Source organism: Ambystoma mexicanum, chromosome 4p (genome assembly GCF_040938575.1).
Source record: "Ambystoma mexicanum isolate Mex_15411 chromosome 4p, UKY_AmexF1_1, whole genome shotgun sequence".
Lineage (NCBI taxonomy): Eukaryota > Metazoa > Chordata > Amphibia > Caudata > Ambystomatidae > Ambystoma > Ambystoma mexicanum.
This window is the reverse complement of record NC_090927.1, coordinates 182252942-182277541: the sequence shown is the minus strand read 5'-3', so window position 1 is coordinate 182277541 and position 24600 is coordinate 182252942. Positions and strand designations below refer to the sequence as shown.

General features: G+C 49.9%; 1 protein-coding gene across 2 annotated transcripts in view; it reads right to left on the bottom strand.

Moving 5' to 3' along the window:
* Positions 1–24600, bottom strand: part of TRIM35 (tripartite motif containing 35) — a 229003-nt gene that overhangs the window by 67060 nt on the left and 137343 nt on the right. The gene's annotated exons all lie outside the window — the stretch shown is intronic.

The following is a 24600-nucleotide window of genomic DNA, read 5'->3' as shown; positions in this document are numbered from 1 at the left end:
ATGAGTCCAGCTGACCCACGTGGAGAGACGGCAGAGATGAGAACCAATCATAGTGAAGTGGGAGAATGGAAAAACAGGCTCCCGTCCTTCCCCTCTCGCGCCTGGCCTAAAGGATCACGGCCCAGACACCCGCCACGAGAAGAGTTTGCCCATCTACCAGACGACCAAATACCCTGGTACAGGGACAGGAACATACGGATGTGTCCATCTGCCTGCCCAGCAGCCCGCCCTGCCCCTGCCGATACCTGCGGCACGGATCAACTAGACTAAAACCTACACGTCGTTAGAGATGCCATGACGACCTAGCCAACGGTCAGCACACCTGTGCCAATATACACACTGGACACTCCCGCACCAATCTACACGAAGAATATACTCAGTGCTATGACGTAGGCGACAGACATACTCACGGACGTGCATCTTTATTATTTTCCACATAGGCTCTCAAAATGCAGAAACGCAAGACGCATCATGAACTCATCTAAAGAGCTTGCTTACGCTTCTCCTAAACCCAGGTGCCATAATGAGAAATATAACGAAGACACGATACTGGTCATAAGACAATATGATACTATAACCTAAAGCGCCTGTGCACCAAACGGTTCCACCTATACACCAGGCCTAAGTAGGCCGCAAGCAAGAGCTCCCATGGACGTTAAAAGAACAAGAGTCAGGTTGCTGATCCTGCAGAATGAGCCTGGCGAAAGCAGACAGCCAAGGTCGTAATGTTGCAAACCCACATTCCAAAAGCAGACCATCAAGGGCACGATGTTGCAACCTCGCACGCCGCGCACCAACGTTAAAGTCACACCTGCAAATTAAACCAGGCACACAGTGGAAAAACAATATTAATTGTGCAGAATTCTGCCTCAAACACGGTCCCACCTCACGTGACCAAGCCAAATCTGACAGGATGCCAAGCCCAGGAGAAAGAAGGCGTCTGGATTCCTCGTTACAAGACACAGGCAGATACACTTAAAAGGCTCAATGGACATCTGCGACAGTGGGAGTAGTCGGCTTTCCAGCTCATGAATAAGTCCTCACATTGTCTGCACGTACTCATAGTGAAACATTGTTGCAAATGACAGGTACACCGAGAGCTGGGAACAGCGATGGTCCCAGGCTGGGAAGCTCGCGGGCGCACCAATCAGAACATGGGGCTCTTATCACTGACGCCATTAACATTAACCAATCATCAGGAGTCTTCATGTAACAATTCTCATGTATCTAATTGTAGGGACAACCCAGAAATATCATCCGACTAACCCTTGTCCACTAATGTTGTTCTCTATACGTATGCTATACTAACCCTACTACTCGAGCAACCAATTAAGAGTGGCAATAGGTTTTTTGCTAACTTTCTAAGGTGACGCAAGTAGCGCGTCATACTAAGGTAAAAAGGGCCTGCGAGCCCCACGATTGTGTGTGTCAGGACGGACGCGTACGATCCTTGACCCATCCCTGCCGTTTTTGTATAATAAACAGCAGAGTCACCTTGCTTCTTGTGTGTGTCTCATACTCTATCTCTTCTGGGATATACGGGAGGAGTTGGGGCCTCCCTGCCCGGAGGTCTGCGGACGGCCCGGCCGACCCCGGCAGAATTCCCCCCCCCCCCCCCCCCCGACAAGTTGGAGGCACTGCTGAGATCTGTTTGAGATCCGCCTTTTTTATTTTTGCTTCTTCCAGGCACTCCAGTTGCGAGGAGGCCCGGCAGCGCGGCCCCCTCTACCGTCGCCCCCTTCTGAGGACTACAGGACCATCGCGGAGATGCGAGAAGACCGGACAGCGCAATCCGGATATTGGCCCTCGGGAGCCGGTTGAGAAGTATCCCGCCCGCCAGACGAGGGGAGGTGGCGAGCCGCTTGGAGGGGTGCACGCAGTCGAGCGGCCCGCATCAAGAGAACTTGGTGAGCATGCCACGCACAACAAGCAATGTGAAATTGTGAGGGAGGGGGGAGGAATTAAATACGGGAGGTGGGAGGTGTTACACAGGTGCGCGGCGAAGGTTTGACAATTTATTGTTGGAAATGGAATGAATGGTAGCAGAACAAGTGCGAGGGCAGTGGGCTATGTTACGCGAAGGGAGGGGGCGGAGCACGAAAACATCACGTGCGGCCGCTCGTAGACACTGATTGGCCTAGGTCGCGACTACGTGTAAGGGTGTGTGTGTGGTTTCCTACGATTTGGCATTTATTGTTCAATGAGTAGATGAGGATCCCTATTGTTCGAGCAAGACACTCGATAGGTAGATGACGTTTCCCTGTAGGCGGTAGCTAGTTAGTTGCCCAATACGGAAGATAATTGGCTGGTTAAGCCCTCCTGTCGAGGGGCGTATCACACGCGAGGCGACGCAGCGTGCGCAGTCCGATTATATTATTGATTTCATTACCTTGTTCCAGGAGTGACAGGAAGACAGCTGTAAGGGTAACGGGGGTAGATTGCAAGTGTATTTTGAACTTAAAGAATATATGAAGAACTTACCAGTAGCTCGAAAAGGTCGGTGAAGTCACCAGTAGGGCTTTCATAGGATATCGCGAACACAAGTCATCTCCGTTTTGCGAGTGATGGGAAAGAGAAGTGTGGTAAGTGAGTGGAAATGGAGATAAACGGTAAATGAGTTGATCGGTGAAAGAGGGAACGTGGCTGCGCACGGAGAACGCCGGCCACGGCAAGTGTAGAAGGGGGAGGAGCACATGAAATTAGGACGACTGTATAAGAACGTCATAAGGGGTACGCAGCCGCAGGGGGCTACGTGCGCCTCGGCCGCAGGGGGCCGTAAGGGTGTCGTATAAAGAAAGTGAGACAGGAGAAAATGTACAAATGTAAAATACTATATTTTTTATAATTTTCCTTAGCGGACTATCGTAAGTCCCCAAACTTACGGGGCCAGGTAACGATATAAGGCTGTATATTGTAAACTACTAGTGAGATAAACTGCTACCAGATAGGGGAAGGGTAGCAAGTGGAGCGCTACTATGTCATACGGGACAAGATCGGGAGGGTGGGGGAACACCCTCACTACCCCACTACAACACATATGCACAACACTGCCACCCCATAGGGAGAAATTGATTAAGTATAGCATAGAATGGACCCAGGGGACGGATAACAAAATGCTGACACCGTGGCCGCCTAATGGTAGCTTCGATCCATATGTCCAACATTCATTATTAAACCATCTGCACAATACATATAAAGGGAAGAAGTTGGCAAACCACGTGGAGGTGTTTAACTTATGGAGGATGTTCCAGGGGTCCCGACCAGGACCAAATGGAATGTTCACTATGGGGGAAATACCGGAAGACAAAGAGATTAAGGAGGAAGGAGAGGATGGGAAACAGGGGAGTGAGGACCAAAAGAACACGGGAAACAGAGGAGAGGGAGGAGAAAAGAATAATAAAACAGATGAAATAAAACAGGAACCGAGCAATGATATACCCCTAGCAAAGGGAGTGAAAATAGAGGGAAGGGGGTTGTACCCTTTAAGAGAATTAGGAGAAATAGAAAGAGGACAGTTAAGGGCGGCTGAGGGATACTCGAACCCGGCATACAGCCCTCCACTATATGTAGCTCATAGGAAAGTGCCAGCAGGGGAGGGGTGGACCGGAGAAGACCAGACTGTGGAAATAGGAAATGATGAGTGGGTAGCTGCACAGATATTATTAAAATTACGAGGTTCATTAACAGGAGAAGAGAAGGAGGTAGTAAAGAAAACAGAGGAGGATAATGCCAGGGAGAGTGAAATGAGGGGGGAAGAGCTGTTAAGACAGAAGGAAGAGATTTTGGAGGAACGACTAGCAAAATTAAGGGATGAGCAGAATGAATTGATCAAGCAGCTCGAGAGAGAAGAGAGAGAGAGGAAAAGGAAAGAAGGTAAGAACGAATTGGAAAAAATAAGGGAACGAACTGAGGAGCAAAGGAGAGAAGCTGAAAGGGTAAAAGCAGCAGCAGAAAGGGTATCAAGAGTAGTGCTGCGAGAAAAGAAAAGGGAAGAAGAAGAAAAAGAAATGGCAATGTGGAAGAGGAGGCTACTATCAGAAACAACTAAGAAATACGAAGAAGGGAGGGTGTTAGAGAGTATAGTAGAAAGAGAAAGGGTGAAATGGGAAAGGAAGAAAGAGGATGAAAGAATATTGGAACAGATGAGAAGTGAAGTGATGGAGGAATTAAAAAGGAAAAGGGAGGAAAATAGGGAGATGGAGGAGAGAAATGAAGAAGAAAGAGAAGATAGGAGAAGGAAGAGAGGAGCATGGGGGGATGTATGTAGAAACACAGAAGTAGAAACAACATCAGCACAAAGGGGAGCGGTTGATGAAGGAGGAAAAGGAGAACTGGACCTAATAGACTTACAAACAGTAACGATCAAGGGGAAAAAGACCGAGTGGGGGGTGCCGTTTATGACTAGCTTTTGTAGTGAGGAAGAAGAAGGAGTGGAAAAGGAAGGAAGAAACAGTGAAAGGGAAAGCTTAGATAAACTATACATCACCCGGACCAACACAGACTCACCATGGATCAGTAGGAGAAAGGAGGAGCTGGGGAGAAGTGATGAGGGAGAGCAAGGAATAGCGGAAAGACAGGCACATGAGGCCACACCATCCCCGTCACTCCCTCCCCCATCGCACCCTACATGTTCAACCACCTCACGCTCGTTACGCAAAATAAAACTAGCGCCCTTCACAGACGAACTGACACCCTATGCATGTCGGCTTAGAGACCTCCCTAGTCGCAGGCAGGAAAGACGAATACACATGCCCACATTAAATACAGGAAATGATGGAAGAAGGGGAAAAGATGGAGAGGAAAGAGTTACGAGCAGGGGAAATATGGACGAAGTTGAAGATGTAGAAGAAAGAGAAGAGGAGGAAGGGTGTGAGGACTCGATATTATGGAACACAAAGGGTGAAACAAGACATAACTTAATGCCACTTTTGGAGAGAGGAGGGGTTAGACCACAGTATGTCCCTTGGAAGCATACCGATAAAGAAAATATAAAATGCAGGCTCCCATCATTAAGTGGAGGTGCGGGTATATGGATATATGAAATGGAAAAACACACCGCAGGACAGAAACTGGCAGTATGAGATGTAAAGGGCCTTTTAATATCAATATTAGGGGATAGAGCGGATGACATTTGGAAGAGAGCGGGATTCCATGGGGTAACAATAACAAACACATCGCATGATGGGGCACCATTCGCAAACTGCAGACATGCACTATGGCAGGCACTGAGGGTACAGTACCCAGACACATCAGACATAGGAGCAATTACCTCCCGCAAGATGCGTGAGAACGAAGATCCTGTTGATTATATCCAGGAAATCCAAGAGAAGTGGCGCATGGAAACTAGAGAACAATGGGATAAAACACCAGCAATATTTTACCATATACTGGTACAAGGGCTCCCAGAAGGAGTTCAGAAACAACTAAAGAAAGTAGTGGGAATGGAAGCAAAACCATGGCCCGAAATACAACTGACTATAGTGCATCATTGCAGGACATGGCAAGGAAAAATGAAACAAAAGGAAGAGGACAGGAAAACGGAAGAGGCTAAACTAGTACAGAAAAAGCTTACTAAATATACAATGGAAGGAGCACTAATAACTACACCTACAACAATGACCCAAAGCCCCACACAAGTAGTGGCTGCACAAGATTCCTCCCAAATGCCACCTTCACCGGCTATAACACAACAGGCGCCGCCAATACAACCATACACGACCAACATGGGGGGAGGATATACAATGGCAGGAGCTGGGTATTATAATTATAACAGGGGGAGATGAGGAATTATGAGAGGGAGAGGATACGGATATAGTACCCAACAACAGGTGGGAGGACTTAGAAATTCCTACCCCACAGGGCAACCAGTATACCAGGACAACACAGGGAGCTTTCCATGGCAGAGTAGGGAACCACTGGTGTGTTGGAGCTGTGGACTATTGGGGCACATGTCACGCACGTGTAGAGTTAGACCAGGAACACCATCATGGAGTGATCAGGGACAACCAAGGCCCTCACAGGAACAGCAGGGCCTACCACAACAGCAGACGTTGCAACAGGGAAATGAACAACAACAACAACTAACACAACAGCCACAAACATATTCACTGCCACAACAACAGGTAGCGATGACACAACAACCCCAAGCACCACAAACACAACTGGGTAGGGTGACAGTGTTGGGACACAACCCTTATACCGGAAATGGCCAGTCGTTGTACCCTCAATAGGACAGCCCACAGACGGCCTTGGTGTGTCCCATCCTGTCAGTAACACCTAATAGTGCGGAGGAACCACGCATAGAGGTAACGATAGGTGACAAAAAATTATCATTCCTTGTTGACACCGGGGCGACCCGGTCTTGCATAAGGGAAGGTAAATTCAAGATGTCAGGCGAAGCCATGAACACCCAAGGATTCTCTGGGGCTAGAGGGTTGGTTCCCTTTACTGATAACATTCCCTTATCTATTGGAGATTATGATCTGTCAGTTCCACTTCTATATTATAGTGCCTCACCAGCAAATATACTGGGGAGAGACATAATGAACAGGTTGAATATGACAATCTCCTTTACTGAGGACGGCATAATTTGCTCTACTCCAGGGATTAACATGCTCACAGCACGACAGATTATGCAAGCATACTGCGGACAGACAGCGATTAGGGCGGAGCCAGTAGATGGCGAACTATTTCAGTATGGAACAGATATGGCAATTGCATGGATGCCAGGGATAGAAGGGAAAATATGGAGGAGGCCAGCAGCTTATCTGTTCAGACCAGAAACACCGGTTAATGAACCGGAAGGAAAGGTGGTTCTAATGGACATTGAGAGCATTATTGCAACAGCTGATTACATTGCTGTACATGCCCAAGACAAAGAAGGAGGAGCATGGAGGGCCGTGATAGCATTAGCAGAAGGATGTAGGCTCACCCAGGTGTCAGATGAGGAGCTGTTCTCAGATGAAAAGGAGGAAGGTGAAATGGTGTTTATGATGAGTGTGGAAATATGGCTAAGAGTGGCTTACAAACAAGTAGCGCAGAAAATTGCAATGGAACTTGAGGCACCCGCATGCACCCCAGTCCCCTTCTTTAAGGAGGATATGTCAAAGGTACCCAAATCATTGTGGACTACTGGCCCCTATGACGTGGGGTGCATAAAAAGTATAGGGGGAGTAAGAATAAAATTGAAAAAAGGTGCAATACTCCCCAGAGTAAAACAGTACCCACTATCAAAAGAGGCAGATGAGGGCATATATGAAACCATAACGGCCCTTATAAATAATGGTATATTGGACCCCTCAGAATCACCATGTAACACGGCTGTGTACACAGTGCGCAAGGCTAAAGGGGGGTCTTGGCGCTTCATACAGGATCTCAGGCCCTTGAACAACATAGTAGAAGCGGAATATCCCGTAGCAGCAAACCCGGCCACAATATTGTGTGGCATTCCAGCAGAAGCATCACGATTTACGGTGATCGAACTTAAAAATGCTTTTTTCTCAATACCACTACACCCAGACTCACAAGATCTGACGAGCTTCACTTACAGAAACACAAAGTGGAAGCACACCAGATTGCCACAAGGGTATTGCGAATCACCCTCAATTTTCAATAGAGTCATACAGATGGATTTGGGTAACATTGAAGTGGAAAGCACAGTGTTGCAGTATGTGGATGACATAATAATTTGCAGTACAAATGAAAGAACATGCAGAGAGGACTCCTTAAAGATGTTGACAATATTGGCTGAAAAAGGTTACAAGGTAGACATGGAAAAGAGAGTACTGTCAAGAACAGGTACTTTACATTGGTCAACTTATATCCCAACATGGAAGGAAGATTGCACCACAAAGAGCACAGGCCATTTCAAACACTCCAATGCCACAAACTGTGAGGGAACTGCAGCAGTTCCTGGGGCTGTGCAACTACTGTAGAGCATGGGTGTTTGATTACAGCTCGTACATAGGACCCCTGCTTGAGGCGTTAAGGGAAGCTAATAAAGGGGAGAAAAAGCTGGGGTGGACGATGGAAATGAAAGAGGCTTTTGATGAATTGAAAGATGCGATATCAACTGCTCCAGTACTGGCATCCCCAGACTATGAGCGACAATTTTTTATATTCTCACATTGCGATTCAGCAGTAATGAAAGCAGTGTTGGCTCAAAAAACAAGCATGGGCTACAAACCAGTAGCATTTTACAGCGGCCACTTAGATCCTGTGATGTTAGGCCACTTCCCTTGCGAACAAGGTCTTGCCGCAGCTGCTTTTGCGGTGGAAAAAGCATCAGCAATCACCATGGGGTGCCCAACTACACTATTTGTGGAACATGCACTATTTGCGATATTGAATAAACCTAAATCCACCCTAACCACGCAAAGAGCATCAGGTTATGAGATCATTTTATCCAGAGCTGAACTATCAATTGTTAGATGTAGCACGGTCAACCCTGCAAGGTTCCTAGCAGAAGTAATTGAGGAGGGAGATTATGCCCATGACTGTACGCAAATAACTGAAATGTACTCATGTACTAGAAAGGTTGAAGAAAACGCACTAGAGGGAGGTGAGCTCTTGTTTATTGATGGGTCATCAACTATCGATCAAAGGGATGGTGTAAGGAGGACTGGGGCTGCAGTGGTAAAAATGATGGAGGTACCGGTGTGTGTAGCAATGAAATGTGTACAATTACCACAGCATTACTCCGCTCAAGCAGCGGAACTAGTTGCACTGATCTTGGCGTTGAAGGAAAGCCATGACAAACGGGTGACCATATACTCCGACAGCGCATATGTTACATCCACTGTCCACTCAGGGCTGTCGAAATGGAGAAGAAGAGGGTTTAGGCGAGCTGATGGCACTCCAGTGCAACATGCCCTCTTATTGGCTGAACTAATTGAAGTAATAAATGACCCCCAAGAATTAGCTTTAGTAAAATGCACCACACACACCAATGGTGAGGACCACGTCTCGAAGGGGAATACAGCAGCAGACGCACATGCGAAGTATGCTGCATACTTTGGTGAGATATGGAACCCCCCAGAGTCAGGGAGAGGGAGGGGAATGGCTAAGGAGATGTTGATAAGAGAAGGGTACACCCATCTCCCAGCCACACAGATTATGGAGCTACAAGCAGCTGCACCAATGGCCGAAAAAGAAATATGGGTAAAAAGCGGATGTACAATGTCACCGACCGACGCACTATGGTGCCAGGGTGGCACTGGAAAGGTTGTAATACCATTGGCACTTTTGAACACCGCGCTGAGCCAACTACATCATCCAGCCCACACAGGCAAGGAAGTAATTGCAGCACGAATTAGGGAAGACTGGTTCTGCCCAGAGTTAAATTCTCATGTGTCAAATTTTATCAGTAATTGTCTCACATGCCAACAGTTTACGGCCGGCCATACTCTAAAGGTGATAAGGGGTACTATACCCCGGCCAGAGGGACCTTTCCGGCATCTCCATATTGACTATGTTGATATGATCAACATATGTCAAGGAAATAGGTATATGATTGTAGTAGTATGCCCATTTTCTAGGTGGATTGAGGCAGGGCCCTGTTCACACCCAGATGCATTTAGAGCAGCTAAATTCCTAGTGAGGGAGGTCTTCCCAAGGTGGGGAGTGTGCGAGGTGTTAAGGTCAGACAATGGCCCACATTTCGCAAACGAAATGTTCCAGCACATCACATCCTTGCTGAACATCAAGCATAAATTTGCATGTGCATACCACCCACAGGCCAACGGTGTATGTGAACGCCTGAATGGCCTATTAAAGGAGGCAATCGCAAAGATACAGCAAACAACAAAGAAGAGTTGGTTATATTGCCTTCCATTAGCTCTATTTGAGCTAAGAAAAAGACCAGGGTCCGACCACCACCTCACCCCTCACGAGGTGGTTACCGGACGTCAAATGCGCCTTCCCCTAACGCCAACGTCATGAGCATTTACCGACCACGAAAGCACAGCGAGTGTTCTTGGTGATGAAATGTACCAATATGTGTCTTCTTTGATTACTAGTGTAGTGTTTGTGTCTCAACAGCTCGAGCGCACACGGGGCGGGTCTAACAGCAATCAACAAGAAGACGCGGATAAAGAACTGGAAAAGGAAGGACTGTGTAGAATTGCTAAAGGTGACCACGTACTACTTCGCAATTTCAACAGGAAATGGAATAGTCCACGATTCACTGGCCCCCATCTGGTAGAGGAGGTATCAACGAGAGCAGTAAAGCTACAGGACAAGCGTGCCTGGAACCACCTACACGATGTAAAGATCTACAAACCACAGACCCGCCCCAGCGCCACCGACAGGTCCATTGGGAGAACAGCAACAACATCACCAACGGAGGAAGAAAGTTCTACCACAGCCAACGGCCCAAGTGTTCCCATACCCTATCACTCCCCAGAGACAATAACTGAAGAAGAAAGGGGTGATCCCCATACTGCCCACCCCATGGTCACACGCTCAAAGAGTAAAGATACTTCCGGCAGTTGAGCCCAAACCCCCTGCCCACCACCCACTGACCCTACCCCCATTGCAGTAATACCTGAATTGAAGGACACACACACGTACACATGTAAACACGTGAATGCTTTCTTTTCTCTCGCACATGCAGGAACTGCGTATTATTGTACTGCTAAGGAAATAGATAACTAACAAATTCACTGCCCAGGAGTAGATGGTACCCTCAGACGATAACTACCCAGAAGAATTGTCACACCAATTTGTATATGAAATAAAAAGGCCAACGTACCTGAAAAGGAAAAAGGTACGTGTCTACTACACAGCATTCCTCTTGGCCATAGAATACTCAATGCCCCACCTCCACCCATACTTGCCTGTCATGAGAGATAGATCGCTTAGATCAGCGTGGGAACAGCTCTTTGCCTGGGCACTGAATGACTATTTGATAGGGAGAGCTTAAAAAAAACAACAACTAACATTTAATAACCAGCATATTGAGAATTTTCAGGCGGGCAACTCTAACGTCGCAAGAATACGCTGCCGGACTGCAGCAAGGTAAGAGCAAAATGCCGGTGAAATTAGCATGTGTAATAAAAATAATAGGGATTTTCATGATCACCGGGTTCTTGGCTGCCTCTGTAGGGCAGTACAGCTGTGCTATCAATATTATTGCTGTACCCAAACCTAACCCACCCCCATCCCCAGCTGCAACAGGTGTTACGTCAGGTGATACTAGTAAAATTGCGCACAAACAAAATAGAGTTCAACGCAGCACATACACAGATAATAAAGGTATTGACAATTATATACAAGATTCAGCACATGTCTCAAACATATGGTACCAACACATGACCCGCATTGGTAAGCAGACAACAGAAGACAGCTGCTACGTTTGCTCATTAATACCATACGCCATGAGCACTTCTCGAACATTTGTTGCCACAGAAATAGATGAAGACAGCACGATGCATAATATACTTGGCACTGTTCCAAACGAAAGGAAGATTTCAAGGGACAGTGGTGCATATGGTGTGGAAAACACAAGACTCATACCCATACGAAAACAACTTCTTCAAGACTTATTTGAGTTACCACAAGAGCAGTTTAAATGCTGAAGCATTCAGATACATAACAAGTGGTCCTGCAAAAGGGGAAACAAAGAAAGTAACACTGCAGTATTTACCATGTGATTGGTACGCCACTGAAGTTCCTGGTAAACTAGGATGCTGGGAGAGGCCACTGGTGACGATAACGGGGAAGGTGTACTTGGACAACAAGTGGGAAATAGGAGTGATTGGCAGCAACATGGTAACAAAAGAAACTATTTCAACTATCGATGCACACAACCACAGATGTTGGACGACTTGGATCAAGTACGTGCCCATGCTCACGTGGATAGAGACGGATGAAGACCCAATAACAATACTGCCGCTGACTGCGCCTAAGGTATGCTACCAACATAAAGGAGAGGTGGACGATACAACACCAACTGTGCAAGCGTGATGGAGTTACCCGAGGGGGGAGCGGGAACAGCAGTGATAATGGACCATTACTGGGCCTGTGGAGAAAAGGCATACCACACACTGCCCCCTCTGTGGAATGGTGTATGCACGATGGTGCACGTCAATGTACCATCACTAGTGGTACCCCAGAAGCATGTGAATGTGGCGAACTTCCCCAAAATGGATGAAGGGGACAAGAGAAAGAAGAGATCTGCACCACCTCAGGAGGAGCCAGGAAACAGGACCAACGGCAATAATACTGTCCTAAATAGAAGGAAAAGACAAGGAGAACCTCTGACAGGAAATTACCTATGGGGAAGGTCGGAAACAGCACTCACTTCAATTCCACCAGAACACAGACTATTCAGCAGAGCAGCAATGTTCTTCTCCTCAATAATCCATCCGGGACTGCATGCTTACGCAAACGCAAAATGGCTCCAGATAACTAGATGGGAACTAATGATGACCATCAATTCTACAGTAAATGGATACAACGCAATAAAAGAGGAGCTGCGAGCTATAAGGATGGTAGCACTTCAGAACAGATATGTATTGGACCTCCTCACAGCCATGGAAGGAGGAGTCTGCGCAAAGATAGGACAATCATGCTGCACGTTCATTCCTGCCAACGGTACACTGACTGAAGCAGTTTCACAATTGGCCCAGATGCACTCCAAAATGATGGATGAAAGTAAAGGCGTGAAAAAGGATGAGAGCTGGTTTTCGCTATTATGGTCATGGATGCCATCTTGGCTGTCAGATGGACTGAAAATTATAGTTGGTTGTACTATTTTGGCTGGAGCTACACTGATCATAATAAGATTTTGGAAGGCCCGGAAGGCACGCACCACTGACTAGTTGCTTGAAATGGTCGGTATGCACCCATTGATGCCAGCAGATGACGGCCAGCACACAGGCATAATAATACAAGAGAGAGAAATTGCGCAACCAGATCATAACCAACCACCTGGACCCACCATCGGTGAAGATCGAGAACCCAAGAAATCCCAGGAGTTACATAGGGAAATGGGTATACTGTACTCCTGGAGGAACATGTGAATATATGTATTGGTCATTTGAAGATCATGTTAGCCACTATGGACATTTAGGAGGAATAACTAAGATATGGAGAGTAAGAGGAGATAACGAAAAGGATAGGTTTGTGGTCGACAAGTCGACCAGAGGGGGGACTGAAGTGGGAGAATGGAAAAACAGGCTCCCGTCCTTCCCCTCTCGCGCCTGGCCTAAAGGATCACGGCCCAGACACCCGCCACGAGAAGAGTTTGCCCATCTACCAGACAACCAAATACCCTGGTACAGGAACATACGGATGTGTCCATCTGCCTGCCCAGCAGCCCGCCCTCCCCCTGCCGATACCTGCGGCACGGATCAACTAGACTAAAACCTACACGTCGTTAGAGATGCCATGACGACCTAGCCAACGGTCAGCACACCTGTGCCAATATACACACTGAACACTCCCGCACCAATCTACACAAAGAATATACTCAGTGCTATGACGTAGGCGACAGACATACTCACGGACGTGCATCTTTATTATTTTCCACATAGGCTCTCAAAATGCAGAAACGCAAGACGCATCATGAACTCATCTAAAGAGCTTGCTTACGCTTCTCCTAAACCCAGGTGCCATAATGAGAAATATAACAAAGACACGATACTGGTCATAAGACAATATGATACTATAACCTAAAGCGCCTGTGCACCAAACGGTTCCACCTATACACCACGCCTAAGTAGGCCGCAAGCAAGAGCTCCCATGGACGTTAAAAGAACAAGAGTCAGGTTGCTGATCCTGCAGAATGAGCCTGGCGAAAGCAGACAGCCGGGTCGTAATGTTGCAAACCCACATTCCAAAAGCAGACCATCAAGGGCACGATGTTGCAACCTCGCACGCCGCGCACCAACGTTAAAGTCAAAGCTGCAAATTAAACCAGGCACACAGTGGAAAAACAATATTAATTGTGCAGAATTCTGCCTCAAACACGGTCCCACCTCACGTGACCAAGCCGAATCTGACAGGTTGCCAAGCCCAGGAGAAAGAAGGCGTCTGGATCCCTCGTTACAAGACACAGGCAGATACACTTAAAAGGCTCAATGGACATCTGCGACAGTGGGAGTAGTCAGCTTTCCAGCTCATGAATAAGTCCTCACATTGTCTGCACGTACTCATAGTGAAACATTGTTGCAAATGACAGGTAGACCGAGAGCTGGGAACAGCGATGGTCCCAGGCTGGGAAGCTCGCGGGCGCACCAATCAGAACATGGGGCTCTTATCACTGACGCCATTAACATTAACCAATCATCAGGAGTCTTCATGTAACAATTCTCATGTATCTAATTGTAGGGACAACCCAGATATATCACCTGACTAACCCTTGTCCACTAATATTGTTCTCTATACGTATGCTATACTAACCCTACTACTCGAGCAACCAATTAAGAGTGGCGATAGGTTTTTTGCTAACTTTCTAAGGTGACGCAAGTAGCGCGTCATACTAAGGTAAAAAGGGCCTGCGAGCCCCACAATTGTGTGTGTGTCAGGACGGACGCGTACGATCCTTGACCCATCCCTGCCGTTTTTGTATAATAAACAGCAGAGTCACCTTGCTTCTTGTGTGCGTCTCATACTCTCTCTCTTCTGGGATATACGGGAGGAGTTGGGGCCTCCCTGCCCGGAGGTCTGCGGACGGCCCGGCCGACCCCGGCAGAATTTTCCCCCCCGACAATAGCCTGGCATCAGCTATGGAGCAGGACCTTGGAACCTATGGATGACGTCCTTCATGACTCAATGTACCATTCATGATAATTCAGGCAGAACGTTCGAGCAGCATAGTCCTCTGCTGGCACCTTTACTTTTGTACAATTAAACCTTTTTATCCTTGCAAGCAATCTCTTGGCCTTTTTCCCCCTGGAGGGTTGTATTCTTTCTGGTGTGGGCGTAAATGTACTTGCCTTCATTTGGTGACACTGCTGACGTGATCACAGCACCCGCCCACACCTGCATTGGTATCCAAGCGACCACCCCGAAGGAATGTGCCCACCTACAGCACCAGCCCCAAAACGCTTACTCCATGAGTGGCCCTGCAGGAGGAGTCTTTGCAGAATACTGCCTGTTCTTTGGAGCGGGGTGCGGCCCCCAAGGAGAGGTGCAGGCTGGTGTTGGAACCCCCGTCAGAGGAGTTTGGGTGAACACGCGCTCAAGAGTATAGCTTGCAAGGGATAAAGTAGGGTTGGATGTATGTAGAAGTGTGAACACACGACGACAGAAATTGGGACTGTGGCATGCCTGCAGACTAGATTTATTTTAGTTCATTAATTTAATGATAATAAGGAAAAGGAAAACGGAAGACAGGGTACCTCCCTAAGTGAGGGGCGGCGGGGGGGAAGGTGGCACCACAATTATTGTTTAAACAATAAGGGGAAAAAAAGGAAATACATAGGCGCTCTGTATAAGTAGAGCTCGGGAGTAGTAGTGGTTGTTTTAGTTTGTTATTTTAGTTTGTTTTGTTAATGTATTTTATAGTATAAGGAGGCAGCCCAAGAGGGGCATGAATGGGTTGTGCATGAGGAGAGTGGTGTGTGAACAAAAAGGCCCTAACAGGGAATAGAGCGGGGGGTGGGAGGGGGAGAATTGAACTGGAGTTTTGATGACATTCATTGGTATTGTTGACAAAACTGAACTGTATTTTGTGGAAGAACTCTTGCATAACTATGGAGCAGCAGCATAGGCATAGCCCCACTACCAAACAAACATGACAATGGGGGTGGGGGAGGGGAACACCCATAGAGCACATGTGCAAGGCCGTGCCGTTGTATTGTGAGAAGATTAAGTATCACAACCAGTGGGTGACCTAGACTAGAAGAGGAGGGATGCCCTGCTCCTGGCCAGATGAGGACTCCTTTGACAGAAACGTGTTAGAACACGTCTACCTTCTTGAAAACAAAGTAAGAATAGAAGGGAAATATTGAACCTCTGAAACATGTCGAAGAAAGAGGATCACAAGGGGGGGTGGGGGAGTTGGGTGGGGGGGGAGGAGTGCCACGACTGTAGTAAAGGCAAAGGACCAGGAGAAGGCGGGAAGAACTCGATGGGGACAAAAGGAATATATTCACTGGCAACCTGTCGTGCAGAGGGTTATACAAATCCAACATATGTACCGACAGGTGCAAATGTAACACCAGCCATGGCCCAACCTCCCCCATATGTTTCTCCTCCGGAGGTCACCACACACACCGGGGTAAGCGCAAGAGACCTTGAAGTAGCACTGGCATCAACATGAACATAATTAGCAAGACTATGAGCAGCATGTGACGTAACAAAGACACCAGTATGCCCACCAGGGGACGAGTGCAAATTAGGACACTTATTTAGAATAGACAATGCGCCCATAAGAACCGTCCATGTAGAGCGTGACGGAGAGACAGACAGCTTGGGTTACGAGAATGTAGGGTCACGGAGGGGACATGAAGACGAGTGGAGCGAATTTGTTGAAGCTGAGGACGAGGAGGAAGGAGACGCAGAACAAGCGCCTCAACGCACCCAGAGGGTGGAAAGTTTGTGGGACGGAAGGTTGAGGGAGAGGTTTGGCCGCGTAGCAGTTGCGAGAAAAAAGGGAAGTGCAACTAAGGGTGGAAAAAATAAAATGAGAATGCAAATTCCCTTCATAAACAAAGGAGCAGGGAGGCCGCAATATGTATCATGAGCACAGATGGATAAGAATAACCTCCTTAAGGCACTCACGGCTGGTGCAGGGAAATTGATATATGCTTTTGAAAAGAACACAGCGGGGGTTCCCTTGGCAATAGGAGACATTAAAAGCTTATTGGTGGCCGCAGTTGTGGACCAAGGTGCAGATGTGTGGGTGAAGGCCGGGTACCCGGGAGCATCACAGAGTAACAACACCCATGATAGAGACTCGTTCAATAAGATTAGAGCAAAGGTATGGGATGCTCTGTGGCGAGCGTTGCCAGACACTCCAGATTTACAGTCCATCATGCAGTGTACAATGGGAGATGAAGAAGCCGCGCAATTTATTCTTAAGGTTCAAGAGATGTGCAGGGCAGAAACGGTCAACACCTGGGACCAGTCAACCCCTATTTCTAGAAAAACAGGGCCTACCCAAGTAAGTGCAGAAAGCGCTCAATAAAATAGCAGGGATCGAAGCGAAAGTGTGACCCGAAATTCAGAGCATTATAGTTCACCATTGTAGGAGAATAAAAGTGTGCGAAAAAGAAACGATAGAGGCAACAAGCAGAGTAAGCGAAACTGGTATAAAATAAGCTAGCCAAAGTAGCTGTGGTGGGGCCGTGCCGACAGACGGAAGAGGGATGGTACGCCTTAATGCTACTAATGCCAGAATAGCAGCAGTGTGGGCGGAAGGTGGGTAAGGACAGTGGGGCGGAAGCCCACAACTATGGCCCATAGTGGCAAGAAGGACAGCAGCGAGGACGAGATGGATTTTGAGGATCAAGGGGAGGTGGGTTTGGTGGGATGGGGCCCAGGAGGAGGAACTGGGCAGTGTTGGACATGCACGAAGGAACAGTTACTTACCTGTAACTGTTCTCCGGCATGAGTTTGGCATCGATTCACATGCTCATGAATATTCCCAGTCGTCAGGCTGGGAATCCTCGGTAAAGAAAAAAAAAAATCAGTATCAGTTTTGTTTCTGATCCGTCTTTCTTAGTAGTAACCAATCACTGGTCTCAGGGTCATACTGCCCCCAGCCAATGACTGCCCTCTCCCTAAGCCCCGCCCCTGGCAGCCATCCTCAGATTTGGTAGCACTTAAAGTGGCAGTATGACCGTGAAGAGCCGCAGAGGGGTAGGAAGGAGGGTTCGCAAGTGAATCCATGCCGGAGAACAGCAGTTACAGTTAAGTAACTTGTTCCTTCTCCAGCATGGGGTCTGGCATGGATCCACATGCTCATGAATACAAGAATACGTAGCAGTACACACATGCACAACCATGGGAGGTGGCAAGGCTCAACATTAAGCATCTCTTACCTCCTCACCAGGCTCACCTTAAGCGAACAGGTTGCGCAGCACTGCCTGGCCGACTCTGGACTCCTCCCTGGAATCCCGGTCGATGCAGTAGAATCTCGTGAAGGTGTGCGTCTACCTCCACGTAGCAGCCCTGCAGATGTCCAGCAGGGGCACACCAGACAAGAACGCAGCGGTAGCAGCGATCGCTCTGGTCGAATGGGCTCTCGGACGGCCGGTTTACCAACCGCTGACAGTGCATGATGCAGCCGGAGAGCCACCTGGAAATGGAAGCCTTAGAGAGAGCCTTCCCTTGATTTACAGGTCCAAAATTCACAAACAGCTGTGAAGTCTTCCGAAAACTCTTTGTGTGGTCCTCGTAGAACTTCAGCGCTCTAGCTACATCCAGCGAGTGCAAAGTCCTCTCGGCCGGCGACGGGAAGAAAACTGGTAACACCAAGGGCTTGTTGAGGTGAAAGTCCGATGGCATCTTGGGCATGAAGGAGGGGTGCATCAACAGCACCAACCTCGTTTCGTGAAAAGTCAAGTATGGAGGCTTGCAGGATAGGGCCTGGATCTCTCCCACTCATCGTACGGAGGTGATGGCCACAAGAAATGCTGTCTTCCACGACAAACGGTGCAGAATGCAGAGGCTCGAATGGCGCCCCCATGAGCCTGGTCAGCACCACGTTGAGCTCCCACGCCGGAGCCTTAGTTCTGGTGTATCGGGAATTCGCTGCTAGGTGTATGATGGACGCATGCGCCAGTCCCGCCTTGGCCAGCGACAGCAGGTACGGTAGCACTTGAGGGGCCGTAATCCGTAGATGGTTAATCTTCTGTGCACGGCACCAGACAGAACCTCTTCCACTTGTGTCCGTAGCACTTGAGAGTTGAGGATATCGTACCCTCCAAACTCTAGTGCTGCAGGAGCTAGGCCTGCAAGTTCAGCGACCCTGGGTCGTGATGAAGGATGGCGCCTCCTTCTCTGGAGAGAAGATCTGCGTCCGTTGACAGTTTGATCGATGGGGACACTGACAAGTCCAGAAGGTCCGGGAACCAGATCTGTCTCGGCCACACCGGTGCAACGAGGATCATCCTGCACCGGGACCACTTGATTGATGAGTCGGAGCAGCAACGGCAACGCATACAGGAACAGGCCGTCCCAGGGGAACGAGAAAGCATCGCCCATGCTCCTCGGCTGGGGAAACCTGCTGGCGAACCTCTGACACTTGGAGTTGGTCGCCATCATGAACAGGTCGATCTGGGGTTTGCCTCATTGCTGGAAGAGTCCATCCACATGATCCTGGCGTAGTTCCCACTCATGGCAAGAGCGCATCTCCCTGCTGAGTGAGTCGGCGATGGTGTTTTTTATTCCTGCCAGGTGGAAGGGTACCAGAAACATCCCCTGGGCCACGGCCCAGTGCCACAGATCCTGGGCCTCCTTGGATAGGGCTGGTGATCTGATTCCTCCCTGCTTCCGGATGTAGAACATTGTAGTGGTGTTGTCGGTGAAGATCCTCACCACCTTGCCCTTGAGGGACGGGAGGAACGACCTAAGGGCCCAGAACACAGCTCGTAGCTCCAGTATGTTGATGTGGAGCGGCCTCTCCTCCGGGAGCCAAAGGCCTCTTGCATGAAGATCTCCAGTGTGCGCGCCCCACACCTCCAGGGAGGCATCAGTCATCACCGTCACCTTGTCCGTGCCCACAGCGAGATTCGCGTGGGTGCTCCACCACTGAATTGCTTGGCGGAAGCCCTTGTCGAGCGAGATCTTGTCCTCGAAACTGCCCGCTTATTGTATCCAGCGGGCGTCGAGGAACTCCTGTAGAGGACGCATCCAAAGCCTGTACAGGCACACCAGATAGATGCACGAGGACATCACGAGAAGGGACTTGATGGTCCTCACCCTGGCCACGTCCGTGGACAGGAGACACTGCACCTTGCCCAGGATGGCCTTCGCCCTCTCCTCAGACGGCGAGGCCAGTCGCGCTACTGTATCGAGCTTGGCTCCCAGAAACAGTGCGACCTGCGACAGAACCAGGTGGGATTTGGGGAAGTTGATGGAGAATCCCAGGTCCGTGAGCAGCCGGATGGTCTTCGCTGTGTGTTCGACGGCGAGCTCCCTTGTTCCTGCTCGGATGAGCTAATCGTCCAGGTAGGGGTAGATGTGGATCCCCTGCAGGCGCAGCTGCGCCGCCACTGGAGCTAGGCACTTGGTGAATACCTTGGGCGCCGACTTCAATCTGAATGGGAGGGCCTTGAACTGGTAGTGCCGCCCATGGACTACGAACCTGAGAAACTTTCGGTGTCCTTTTAGGATGGGATGTGAAAGTACGCATCCTCCAAATCCAACGACTATAGGAAGTCGCCTTCCTCCAGCTGGCCCAGCACATGCTGGAGGGTGACCATCCGGAACTTCTGTGCCTTGATGTATTTGTTTAGCCGACGCAAGTCCAGAATGGGACGCCATCCTCCGGTCTTCTTTCTGACCAGGAAGTATCTCGAGTATACTCCGGAGCCCCGGAGCCTCTTTGGGACGAGCTCGATGGCTCCTTCTTGAGCATAGCCCTTACCTCCAACAGCAGTTGAGGGACGCGATTTTCCTTCCTGGCCACGGGAGAAATGCAGGGGCACTTCTTTAGAAATTCCAGAGTGTGCCCGTGGGCCAGGGCATCCAGCACCCAACGGTCGGTGGAGAAGGACTCCCACACGCCGACAAACTTAGTCAGCCGGCCTCCCATCGGGGTGCTTCGGTGGGGGCCCGACACAACAGCCGGTTCAGTCTTACCTGGCGGTGGCCTTGCCGCCTTGGCCTCCCAGGCGACGACAACGAGATTCCCCTGACTTGCCTCGTCCCCTGTAGGCTTCCTGCGACGAGGAACGGGCCGCCTGATGGTATGTCGAGGAACCGCCGCCGAATCCTTTGGAGGCACCTTGCTTGCCTCCGGAGTTCTGAAAGGGTGGCCGTTGTCGCTGCAGAACTCCCAAGGCCCGAGCCGTCTCTGTCAGCCTTGATGGCCTGAAGGGACTCATCCACTGTCTTCCCAAAAAGATTGTTTCCGTCGAAGGGCATGTCCAAAACTTTGGCTTGTACGCATTGGCGGAAATCCGTTGCCTTGACTCACCCCCGCCATCGAAGGCAAACGCTGTTGCCCAACTGGTGGAAACCGGTGTCAGCAATGTCCGGGGCCACCGTTATGGCGTGGTCCGACGCCACCTCACCCTCCTGTAGGATCGCCAGGGCCTCTGCCCTCTTGTCGTCCGGGAGGAAGTCCAACAGGGGGGCGATCTTGTACCACAACTTCCTGCCGTAGCGGGCCACAATCGCTAGGGCGTTGGCCGCCTTAGTAGTCGTCGCAGCAGACAAGATGACTTGTCCCATGGCATCTAGTTTCTTTCCCTCCCCATCCGGTGGGGAAGTTGAAGCCGATGCGGGCCTCCCCTCCCCCCGCTTTCTTCTTGGCCGCTGCCGAGACGACCGAATCTGGGGTTCGGTTGTGTTTTAAGGCACAAAGGGGCGCCGTCGGGAACCCGGTACTACTTCTTGTACCGGTCCGTCTTGGCAGGCGTCGTGGACGGGTTCTTCAGGAGAGCAAGTCCCTCGTCCCAGATGTCATCCAGCAACGGCACCGCGAGGACCGTCTTCCTCTTGGCCTTACGCCGTTGGTAGAGGAAGCCTTCCTTCAGAGCTGAAAAAGCTTGGACGCCCTGGCAATCATGGCGTGGAAGGAGCCAATTTCGTCGGGTGGGGATGCCCGAGGAATCGGCCACGGGAGGTCAGTCCTGTCGTCACCACAGTCATCATCCGTCCCCGTCATGGCCGTATCTGTTACCGTGTCATCCCTCGGGACCGGGGAGGGAGATAAAGGCTGAGAGGGCCATGAGGGCTGAAAGGGCGGGCCTGGATGAATCCTCCTCTTGTTTGAAGGGCTTCCCGACGGACCTGGTTCAGTTGGGTCATCCGTCGGGGGGTAGGGGCAATCTCGTCCTTATCTCCGTGCATAAGACGTAGATTGCCGTCAAAATGGCCGCTGAGTTGTCCTGTGGCTCGGGCTGCGATGGCGCGACGGTTGCTGCTCCTCCACGGGAGCCTCGCCGCCACCCTCGCTCTCGTCGTCCCCCTAGTCGGGATCCCTCCCGTGGGACCGGGCCTCTTCCAAATTCTTGTCGAGTCACTCTTCGACTTCGACTAGCTCCTCCTTGGAGGCTGTGTCCGTGTCCATAACGGCCACTGCCCCCCCACTCTTTGTCCACCTGGGTTTTCACAGGGGTCTTCTCAATGGGCTTAAAAGAGGATTCCCTCCACAGAGGCAGGGAAACTCTGGGCCCAGAGGTCACCTCCACAGGCTTCGCCAGGGCCGCAGCGACTATGTCAATAGAGGCCTTGGCCGGGTGAATGAAGGCCTTCACCACCTTGGGCACGCTGGAGGCCTTCACCTTACGGGGGAGGGTCACTGCCTCGCTCCCCTTCGGCCTGTTCCTTCAAGATCGACCGGGGCCCTCCAGAAGCCTAGCCGGGTTCTTGGATTTTCGCTTCCCAGAGCCAGAGCACTGGCTCGTGGTTGATGGTGAAGGTGCGCCCTGCCTGGCAGCTGAGGAGCCAGACCGCTTGGCGCTTCTGGTGCCTGCGGACTCGTGGTGCTTTGCCTTCTGTTGGGCCCCAGTCACCGGGGCGCCCTCACAGGACTTAAAAGACCGCTCAGACTTCTTCTCACCTGCTGGGCTCTTGCCTTCCAGCCAGTTGGCGAAACGGGTCCGACGATCCCTCATGGTCCGATCCGACATGTTCATGCAAAACACACAGTCCTTATCCACGTGCGTTTTGTCTTCGTAAAGACAGTAGAGGCACCTCGAGTGCTCGTCCTCCTTGAACACTTTCTGTAATCCGCATCCAGGACAGTTCCTAAACAGCTTGGATCCGGGTGTCGAGCTTCCTTTATCCTGGGCCATGTCCGCAGGGTAGGCCTCAAAAACTTCTGGAATCCTCCAAGAAGCTTAACTCGACGAAAACTTCACCCTTGAGGGGCGTAGAAGAAATTCCGAAACGGGTCCCCGTTGTTCGGAAGTAGAAACGGTGGAGCTTGAGGCTCGATTGACCGTAAAAAAATGAGATAAATCTCTTCAAAAAACGCAAACGCAGTAAAAGCTCGAGAGCTGTAGCACGAGGACTCCGAACACTTGAACGTGCGGTAAAATTCTGAGGATGGCTGCAGATCAGAAACGAAACGGATACCGATTTTTTCTTTACCGAGGATTCCCAGCCTGACGACGGGGAATATTCATGAGCATGTGAATCTATGCCAGACCCCATACTGGAGAAGTGGGAACATTTCGAGAGAATGCTGGAGCAGACAGGGTATGGGGTATAACTATAGTCAGCAAAATTACAGCCCTGCCACAAAGGACCCCTCAGGGTCCACGCCCCAGGATATCCTCAATACTGTACGAGTTCCAAAAAGCCTACACGCAGCTGCCCCCACAGACACCCGGTCCATCTCCACACACGCAACAGGCAGTACAGCATTATCAACCCCGCCCCAACGTGCAGCAAGCAGGAAACCCGAATGCCTTCGGAGGTACTCCCGGTGGCACAGTGGCCCCGTTTGAAGCGCTACAGTGGTAGGGGGGAAAACCCTTTTTCATTCCCTGCGATAGAAACATACCCTGACTAGGACAGCCCACAGAAAGCACTTGCGTGTCCAGTCCTGTCAATTACCCTAAACCCAGAAGAGGAACAGTTGCTGGGGCAGAGATGGGCAACAAACAATTCATCTTTATGGTGGACTCAGGAGCTGAGAAGACATGCATTAGTGTGGGTGACTTCCTGTTATAGGCAAAACTCTTGAGACAGGGATTCTCTAGGGCTGTTTTAACGGTTCCATACTCAAAAGATTTAGATGTAAAGGTGGGGGAGTGGGGGGGGGGAGGAGTCGTAATGGCTCCCCTCTTGTATTCCGAGAGCTCTCCTGTGAACTTGCTCGGAAGGGAGCTACTTGGCAAGCTGAACAGGACGATCTCATTCACAGACAGCAGTATCATCTGCGCAACACCTGGCATGTGCTCAATGAGGGCAATGATGGTGATACATGCCATGGTATGTGATGTGGTGGTACGAGGCATCCCGGTCAACCCCAACATGTTCATTTACAGCATTACAGTGCTTGCATAAGCCGTGCACCAGATTACCAAAACTTGCTGGAGAGTCATTTTTCGGCCTGTGGTGTCCCCAGAGCTAGTGGCAGACACTATCCCATCTCTAGATCTAGAGGGCCTGCTGGTGTCTGCCAAAAGAATTGTGGTCCTAGGTACCGATGCTCAGGGATGCCAGTGGTGCACAGTTTTATGCGTGGACTCCACTGTAGCCCTCAAGGAGTTAACAGATGCTGAACATTTTGAGGACAATAACGATTAATCATTCAGACTGAGCACCTCCAATGCCTTTTCTAACTTCTGCATTCAAGCTATGCCCCCCCCGACCCCCCAACTCTAGAAGGGGCCATTCTAACCTTACAAATCCCATCCGTCACTTTTCTGCTCACACATTCCATGAGCATCTACTGCCTGTACAAGCATACACTTATGCACTGTAAAGCCCCTCGCATAAACAGCTGGTCACAAGCCACCTGGGCTTGGT